Source organism: Aedes albopictus, chromosome 1, assembly GCF_035046485.1.
Source record: "Aedes albopictus strain Foshan chromosome 1, AalbF5, whole genome shotgun sequence".
Taxonomy (NCBI): Eukaryota; Metazoa; Arthropoda; class Insecta; order Diptera; family Culicidae; genus Aedes; species Aedes albopictus.
The window spans coordinates 163,395,953-163,404,824 of record NC_085136.1 but is presented as its reverse complement, the minus strand read 5'-3'; the positions used below and the strand labels follow the sequence as shown (position 1 = coordinate 163,404,824).

The following is an 8,872-nucleotide window of genomic DNA, read 5'->3' as shown; positions in this document are numbered from 1 at the left end:
TAGAAGCAATTGTGCTCATTCTGCACGTCGAATGACTCCATTCGACAATTCTCACCTCGGAGTCACGGGACTCTTGTCACCCGATTCTGATAGACGAGTGCACCGATGAACTGAATTCATCGCGGTCCGAGAATTTTGACACTAGAGCGGGGTCGCTTCCAATCAGAAGTGAAAGATTTCCAATCAGAATTGAACAATTCTGATTGGGAACGACCCCGCTGTAGTGTCAAAATTCTCGGACCGCGATGAATTCAGTTCATCGGTGCACTCGTCTATTGTCGACTCGAGTGAGGTGAGAGGTTCACTTTTGTAGCGAGAAGGAAAATGAACCAAAACAAATGCGATGTTCATTCGCAGATCTGTCAACTGAGAAGATTTTCGCGACATCGCTCCAATTAGGGCGTACCCAATGAATATCAACAATAATATTTTATTTTAATCTCAAGTATTTTCATATTTATTATATGAAATACAAAAATACCTATTAAACAAATCCAAATAAATTTATTCTAAACAAAAATTAAACATTTTATTTACTTTTGGTCATTTTACTTGATTGTTTATATGCTACAATTTGTTTTCCTGTTTGGCCCTATTCACAACAACGGTGGGTGTTTGTTTTGAGTTTTTTGTTTTGCAAGCGTAAACGGTGGTTATGCCGGATACCTACCCCCGGAACGGACTCCAGGACACATTTTGATCTGTATTTAAGGTAATAACCGAGATTTCTTAAGTTGTGAAGCTCAATTATCTTCAAATTGAAGTGTATAGTACATTTGAAGTAATTACTCAGTGGGAGCTTTTTTCTTTGCAGCGATTTCAGAAGTGTGGAAATACATCGATGGCTATCATGGCTATGCACAAGGGGTTCGCTATGCAAGAGAGATGGAACCGATGGAAGAAACTAGCAGTTTGTACACAGCTCCTCAACTTGGCAAGCAACAAGTTCGGGATATGATATGGACAGTGATTATAGTGACGAATGATGACTCGGTGCATACAAACGTTGTAGTGGACAACAATGCCAGGATGCTGGCGCTACGGTATCACCGTGTTCAGTTTGCGGGAGGAGAGCTAGCGCCCCACCAACTACTTGTGCAGTCCGAATCCTTTTGCTAATGGCTACAACTATAAGGAATTGAGCTTCCAGTGCTTCGACGGAGTTTTTGGCATGTCCCTGCTTCCGGTTCACAGAAACAATGATCGTATGCTGTTCTACCATCCCATGTCCAGCTACACGGAGTTCCAATTCCCGATCTCGTTCCTGCAGAACGAAATCATCTGGCAGAACATTGATCTGGCATTCCAACCACGCGGTAGTCGTGGCAAGGCCGGTAAACCGCCCAGCTCCGGAGTCGCTCGTAACAACGTGCATCTTATTGCAACAGAGCGGAATTGGCTGTTAAAATTTGGGCAAACCGGGTGTGGACGAGAAAAACATGGCAAACTAACGTTCCCCAACGGAAGTTGGATCGTGAGACGAAGCAATCGATTTGGGTGATCAGCAACAACCTGCCGGTGTTCTTGTATTTGTGACAGACTTCAACGAAGTAAGCTCCTGGATACTGAACACCGGAGTACTGGAAACAATGCGAAATATTGAAAATACGTTGTGTGAGCCAAGAAGTTTGGCCTACATATTCGAAAGATCCTGAGTGTGATGCGTGGAGAGATTTGTTATTTTTTTTTAGTTTCAAGTTTTACGATTATTGATAGAAATTGTTAATAAATAGTTATTGATTGATACAGCCATGCTGATAACGATTTTATGTTCGACCAGTGAAAGAAACGATTCATAAAAAATAATGATTGGTAGGCGGAGTGAAAAATTTTGAATGAGTTGATTCCAGTGAAGGTCTGTCCATAAACTACGTACGTAGATTCTCAAGATGAAACGGGGGGTTCTGGCCAAAGTCTACGTTCCATACAAATATCGAAAATTGTGTATGGATAAAAGTTTACGAGGAAGGGGGGTCTGAGATGGCCAAAAATGAGTCTGCTTAGTTTATAGATAGCGCCTGATTCGTTCTGTATAAAAGAAACTGAAAAATATATGAAAATAAAAACGATACTGTAGATAATTTACTAATAGATTTACGCTTCAAAAAACTGGAAGTTTCTGATAGGAATAATCTATATCCTTCCCAGCTGAAAATAGCTGAGTACTCAGGGGAATTATTTTGGACCATATCCAAAAGATTTCGGTAAAGAACCGGTGGTGCATCACATGCAAACGCAGAGAACTGTTTGCCACCGGAGTTGCTCCTGCCTCGAAAGCAAGTCGCGCAAATAGATTTGTCGCAATAAAGATGAGCCAGCCTGTAATATTGATTGTGGATTCGACCGTGCTTCGTTTCGGCTGTACGATTACGAGTGAGTGGTGGCAAGATGAGCAAGATCTTCGGACTGATGCGGATACATACTAAACTTTCTCATAAGCGCTGGTTCCCTGCCAACGAGATAGCAGCAGTAGAGTTGATGCTCAAGCATTGTGAAGAACATGTTGGAGGTTCTATTCTGAAAAATATTTGAGCATAAGTTTCATGCATTTTTAAACATTTTCAATAAAAATGTTTTGTCTCGAAAGCTGTTTCAAAAATGCTTCCCCCGTTAGATTTATACGGAAATTATTTCGGGATCCTTTAATTCCTACAATGTCAAGAAAAATCTTAAGTAGCCTCCATACATTTGATAGTCTGTCAACGATTTTCTACTCGCTTGAGAATTGTTCTTAAGGCGAAACTGAAAGCATTAATTCACTTTTTGGTTTTGGATTTTTTATGAAATAACGAAGCAATATTTTCAAAATCGGTTTTCGTGCACATGTAGAGTATGGATCAAGGTATCTTCTAAATTTTTTATGTAGTGGAAAATATTTTTCGTTTTTGCAGAAACCATTTTTGAATGAAATTTCACAAAAAAATGGTTTTTGCAAAAATGGAAAACATTTTCCACCTCAAAAAAAATCAGAAGATACCTTGATCCATACTCTACATGTGCACGAAAACCGATTTTGAAAATATTGCTTCGTTATTTAATAAAAAATCAAAAACCAAAAGAATGAGAAAATGCTTCCAGTTTCGCCTTAAGCATGTCTCTCTCGGGAGATTCTATACAGTTTTCCTCAATGAAATCCTTTGAACAACTTCTCATTAAATTTCTTTATTTTTATTTTCTTTATTCTACTTCAAAGAGTTTATTCAAAAACCTTCATCTAATTCGGTAAGGAATTGCTCGTTCATTAACCTTCACAGTACCAGGTAAAAACATTAACAATTTCTCCAACGGTTCCTTCAGGAAATTCCTCCAATGGTTCCTCCAGGAATTGTTCCGGGGATTCCTCCAGAAGTTCTTCCATGAATCTCTGAGATCTCAGATCTCTCCAGGAATTCCTAGATCCCTCCAGGAATTCTTCTGAATATATTCCAAGATTTTCTCCAGGGATTTGAGACTTCCCTAGAAATTCCTACAAGGGTTTCTCCAGGAGTTCGTGCTGGGATTCTTCTAAGAAATCCTTCTGGAATTCCATCAGTAAATCCTCAAGGAGTGCTGCCAGAATTTTTTCCAGAAATCCCTCCCGGAGTTCCCAAAGGAAATCATCCTGTAATTCCACTAAGGATTCCTCCATGACTTCATCCAGAGAATTCTTCAGGAATTCACTCAGCAATTACTCCAAAAACATCTTCAGGGATTCCTCCAAGAATTTCACCAGAGATTTCTCCAGAAATTTATCCAAGATTTCTTTCGGGGATTCCTACTGGAATTTCACCAGGGATTTATCCAGAAATTCCTCCTAAGATACCTCCAAGATTCCCGCAGGGAGTTAGTCATAGTCACTTTAGTGCCACCAAAACTTACACTGCCGTGACTCTTCTTTGACATGCGAGGGATAATACAGTCATTCCTCCAGGCATTTCTCAAGGAATTCCTCCATGCATTCCTTTGAGGTTTATCTAGGAATACCGAAGAGATTCCTCGAGCGATTCATTCAGGAGTTCCTTCAGGGATTTATTTAGGAATTCCTTCCGATATCCCTCCAGGAAATCCTTATGGAATGCCTTCAAGAATTCCTCAATGTACTCCAGTTCCTGGAGGAAAATCTAGAAGAATTCTTGGAGAAAAATCTAGAGGGGTTCTTGGAGGAAAGTTCTTCCTGAAGGAATATCTGGAGGAATTCATGGAAGAGTTTTTGCAGATATCCCTGGAAGAATTTCTGAAGGAATCCCTGGAAGAATCTTAGGAGAATTTTCAAAGGAATTTCTGCTGATATCTCATAGGAACACCTGAAGAAATTTCGAATGAGTGCCTGTAGTAATTCCTATTGAAATCCTGGAGGAATTTCAGGATGAATCCCTGAAGGAATCACTGGAGAAGTATCATAGAAATTCCTGGAGGAAACAATCTGCCGATGAATAGAGTTTCAGCCGTCTATCATCGGTGTTTCAATTTCAATGTTTGAAGTCTTTTCAAACGGCATCTGTGTTCATATGCAGGAAGACCGTCTGGAGCATTCCAAGGGAGATCTCGTTGAGGACGTTGTACAAACAAACATTCTCTGAATTGATTCAATCCGAGCAATGATGGTACGACGGTATGAATCTCATACTATTGACTTGACTATTGATGCATATTAAAAACACAGAGAAACAGGCGTAACTCTTGGTACAGATTTCAGTTAAAAACATCGTTACGAAAACGTATCCGCCCAATACTTATCATGCTGTGCTTGGCCGAGCAACCACTAGATGGCGGTATTGAGCAAACGTCAAACAGGAGCAAAAACGACGTGAGCGCCGCGAGTGGCCAATCGACCAACTACCAAATATTTGAATCCACCGTTAAAAAGGTAATCAATTGAGTGCGAGTAGAGTGTGACGCAGAGCGTTAATGATTAATGATTAAGATTAATCAAAAATCATTAATCATTATCACAAAAATGTCTCACTAAATCATTATTTAATCTTAATCACACTGATTTCGCAATTTAATCATTAATCAGTAATCATAAGAAAAAAAAATCAATCATTAATCATTCTTCATCACCAAAAGTGATTCACTATATAAAATATTTATATGATCCAATTTGAATTGGTTCAAATGCTATTCTAAATAATATAATTTATGATTTTTTTTTCACAGAATTACCTTTTACTTTTGAAACTTCAAAAATATGTTAAGCAACAAATATATTTTTTTTTAATTTCCAGTTTTTTGTGATTGATTAATCATGATTTTTTTATCAATGAGCCTTTTTTAATCAATAATCACAGATAAAACTAATTTTAATCATTAATCATAATCCATAATCTTTAATCATCATAAAAATCATATTAACCATTATTCATAATCAATAATCACTGAAATTGGAATTTTAATCATCAATGATTACTCATGATCAAACATTTTGTTAATCATGAACGCTCTGGTGTGACGTCTGTTTCTCTGTGTTAAAAAGTAGATTCCTGGAAGAACTGCTGGATAAATTCCTGGATATATTTGGAAGGAATCCTTGCAGGAGTTTCTGGGTGATTTCCGGAAAGAATTCCAAGAGGAACCTCTACAGCAATTCCTTGAGTTATTCATGGAGGAATTCCTGCAGAATAATTCATGGAGGAATTCCTAGAGTAATTTCAGAAGAATTCCTAAAGAAATTATTGCAGGGTGCCTTTAAAGATTTCCTGGGAGTAATCGTGGAAGATTCCCTGGAATCCTGGAGGAATTTTTGGAGATATAGGTGGTGGAATTCCTGGACGAATGCTTGGAAGAATCCCTGGAGGAATCCCTAAAGGAATTACGGAAGAAATTCCTGGTATTATTGCTATACGAGAGTGTCAGGTAAAATCCTTAGCGGAATTCTTTAACGAATTAGTTCAACACATTTTAGGAGAAATTCTAATCCCTTAAGGGATTATGCAAGAAAATCCTGGAAGATATCTTCTTTTAGACGATCGTATACGGGGAGTAGGCCCGTGTGCAAAGGCGCGGGGTTTCCGGGTTAACCACATGGCCATGACGTGGAGGAATGGCTAGAGGAATTTTTGAAATACTCCCAAGAACAATCTGTACCACAGCCAAAATAAAAAAAAAAATACTAAGGGAAAATTGTAAAGACATTTTCTGTCTGGAGTCTATAAGTGGAAACATCAATATTTAATTATAGGGCACTGCATGATATTCTCTCCTTCTCTTTCACTCTTACAGAAATTTTGTAAACAACAAGGCCAAGAAATGTCAAAAACCCATACAAAATCAAAACAATGCAGTGCCCTATAGCGAAAAACTTTATTTTGGATCATCACGTCAAATTTGAGTGATTTTTTTTCTCAATTAAAGCCTGTCCACGTTAAATTTTGGACACTTAAAAACGGCAGAATCTTGAAAACGATTTATTTACAAATTCCAAATAAAATGCTATTCAAACATGACGCTGAGGTCGTAGAAAAAATAGAAAAATATACATTAAATCAGTAACAAATTTTGAAAACGACGTATAATCAATGGTGTAGCATTGATTATACGTCGTTTTCAAAATTTGCTGCTGAAATATACAATTGGTTTATGGCATCTTATAGAGACATTTTAGCGATCTGCTCGAAATACCCAATTTAAGGTGAAATATCAAGAAATCCCGTTGCAATTTTGCATACAAACTTTAGAGGCACAACTCTGACGAATGAAGCATCGAACCAAGCCGCACTTGTTTATCCTGGCTTTGCTCACTTGCAAAAAGAGGCAGCTTTTCCAAATTGAGCGCATTTGTTTACGAATTTTCAAGATTCGTGCTTTTGAATACGTGAGTAGGGGTCCAAGTCGGCCATTGTGGCAACCATATTTGTATCCTCTGATGTTTCTCCTTAAGGATCCTGTTTTCCAAATGTACTAGCCTATTCTCACAGTTATGGATTTTCTGTCACTTGTTTCATTCTTGTACGTTGCAAATATCATATACTTCAGATTCCAATCAAAGGATTTCCCACAATCATCAGTTTTGGTTTAATTATTCACAATTCAAAATTTAGGAAATTTGTATTTTTTCACTCATTATAAAATAGATTTACGTTATTCGATAGATTTTTGACAATTACAGCGACAAATCAAAACTTGAACATTTTTTTTTGTTTCAGGATGCCTGTAACTTCTTTAGAGTGGCAGTTTTGTGTCCTAGAGTTTCATATTCTTCGGTTCCATCTATGGTTTACGAAGGTTTACGAAGTATGCGAAAAACCATTTTGTTATTTTTGTTAACGTACAAAAAATCCTGTTATAGGTTTTAAAAACAAACATCTTCTATCTCGTAAGTAATTCTTCAGGACTAGTACGTTAAAATAAATCCACTTCAGAAATAGTTGATGAAACAATGGAGTTCATTTCTGATGATATTGGACTGTACCTTCTAATATATTTAACACAATTTTACAAAATCCATTTTCATCACATTTTTTGGAAATGTCATAACTGTCGAATATGAACACATTTGAATCAACCAAAGTAAGTTCTCGAAGTTAGGTTCTGAATTATACGGGAAACATCGAGGTTTGCATGTTTCGACACTGGATTGTTTGAAATACTAGCGGTTCGGTGTCCGAAATTTAACGTGGACAGGCTTTACACAGTAAACGTAGATCTTTGCTCTAATTTCATGCCAGCCATTTGTGCCAATACAGCCCTCTAACTTAGTCAGCGCTTTAGTTTCAGCAAGCGGATGCTATCATTCGAAAAAAAAAATAGTGCATTTAAGTCCACGGTTCCACATTTTGCAGGTTCCGAACGGCGAGCAGAAGTGATTTCCGAATTAAGCGGCCATCCGACGCTTCTGGTGTAACAGCAACTTTGAGGCTTTTCTATCGGAACAGCGCGAAGAGTGTGCTGTAGTGGTGGTGGATTTGGTCACCTCTCCAGCAGTCAGTCGGTACGATTTCATCTGAAAATATCATGCAAAATATGTTTAATTATTAAAGAAATAAATAGATGAAGGTTTATTTACACATCTACTTACCAATTATGTACAATTTGTTGTTTTTATTTGGTGTCGATTGAGCTCTCGACACCTCCTGAGGTTGCGACTCTTCTCACCCGCAAACGTCACTTGAAAGCGACATTTGTCGATCAAAATCGACTATGAGAATGCGGTGAGAGTTCATCGGTGTTCACTCACACCGACTCTTCTCACCGCATTCGACTACGGGAATCGGGTGAGACGTTCGACTCGACTTTTGTCACGTCATTCGAAGTGCAGAATGAGCACAAATGAAAGGTGTGGCATTGGTTGTCTCTTTGTCTATGGAAATGTCATATTGATGATGCTCATAATAAACAATAATGAGCCTCTGCACGAATTTGGCGTACTGCTCACTCCCACAGAAAACTTGAAAACAGTTCGCACAGTAAAAGTGAAATGTGACTTTTACTGTGCGCGCTGTTTTCAAATTTTCTGTGGGAGTGAGCAGGACCGCGGTCAAATTCGTGCAAAGGCTCATAGTAAAATGTATAGAATGTGTTACATTATTTTGGTTATTGGAATACCACAAAAGTTAAATTTACTTTAAACTTGAATATTCATGCACAAGAACTTACGTTTTGTTTCCAGCTGCTGATACGCACAAAAAGATGTTCGTGTTTGTTATTTTTGTAATTTACATCGGTTAGCTTCAGGTATTCCTTCCAATCCTGCAAAGAAAGCGTCACCAGTTCATACAATCCAATATAATACTATGGAAAAAATAATTTGTTCTTTTAAAAGTATATTACGATTAATTTCAGACACTTACGTTTATGAATATCCAGCAAACCACGAGTAATATTTAAGTTTCATGCAGTTGAAAATCGGAATTTTTGCCTCGCGAAAATCGAGTTTTCTCCTAAATCGTGTGTC

At 37.8% G+C, this 8,872-nt stretch overlaps 2 long non-coding RNA genes across 2 annotated transcripts; one reads left to right on the top strand and one right to left on the bottom strand.

Annotated features, from left to right (window-relative positions):
• The first annotated feature begins 280 nt into the window (after positions 1 to 280).
• On the top strand, positions 281 to 1,421 carry LOC134285948 (uncharacterized). Its single transcript, XR_009996826.1, has 2 exons — positions 281 to 712; positions 815 to 1,421. It is a non-coding gene; the product is annotated as an uncharacterized LOC134285948 (long non-coding RNA).
• Positions 1,422 to 7,007: 5,586 nt separating this feature from the next.
• LOC115264203 (uncharacterized) lies at positions 7,008 to 8,245 on the bottom strand. The gene is made up of 2 exons (XR_003896014.2): positions 7,997 to 8,245; positions 7,008 to 7,921 (listed from the first exon to the last, which is right to left on the bottom strand). It is a non-coding gene; the product is annotated as an uncharacterized LOC115264203 (long non-coding RNA).
• Positions 8,246 to 8,872: the final 627 nt, after the last annotated feature.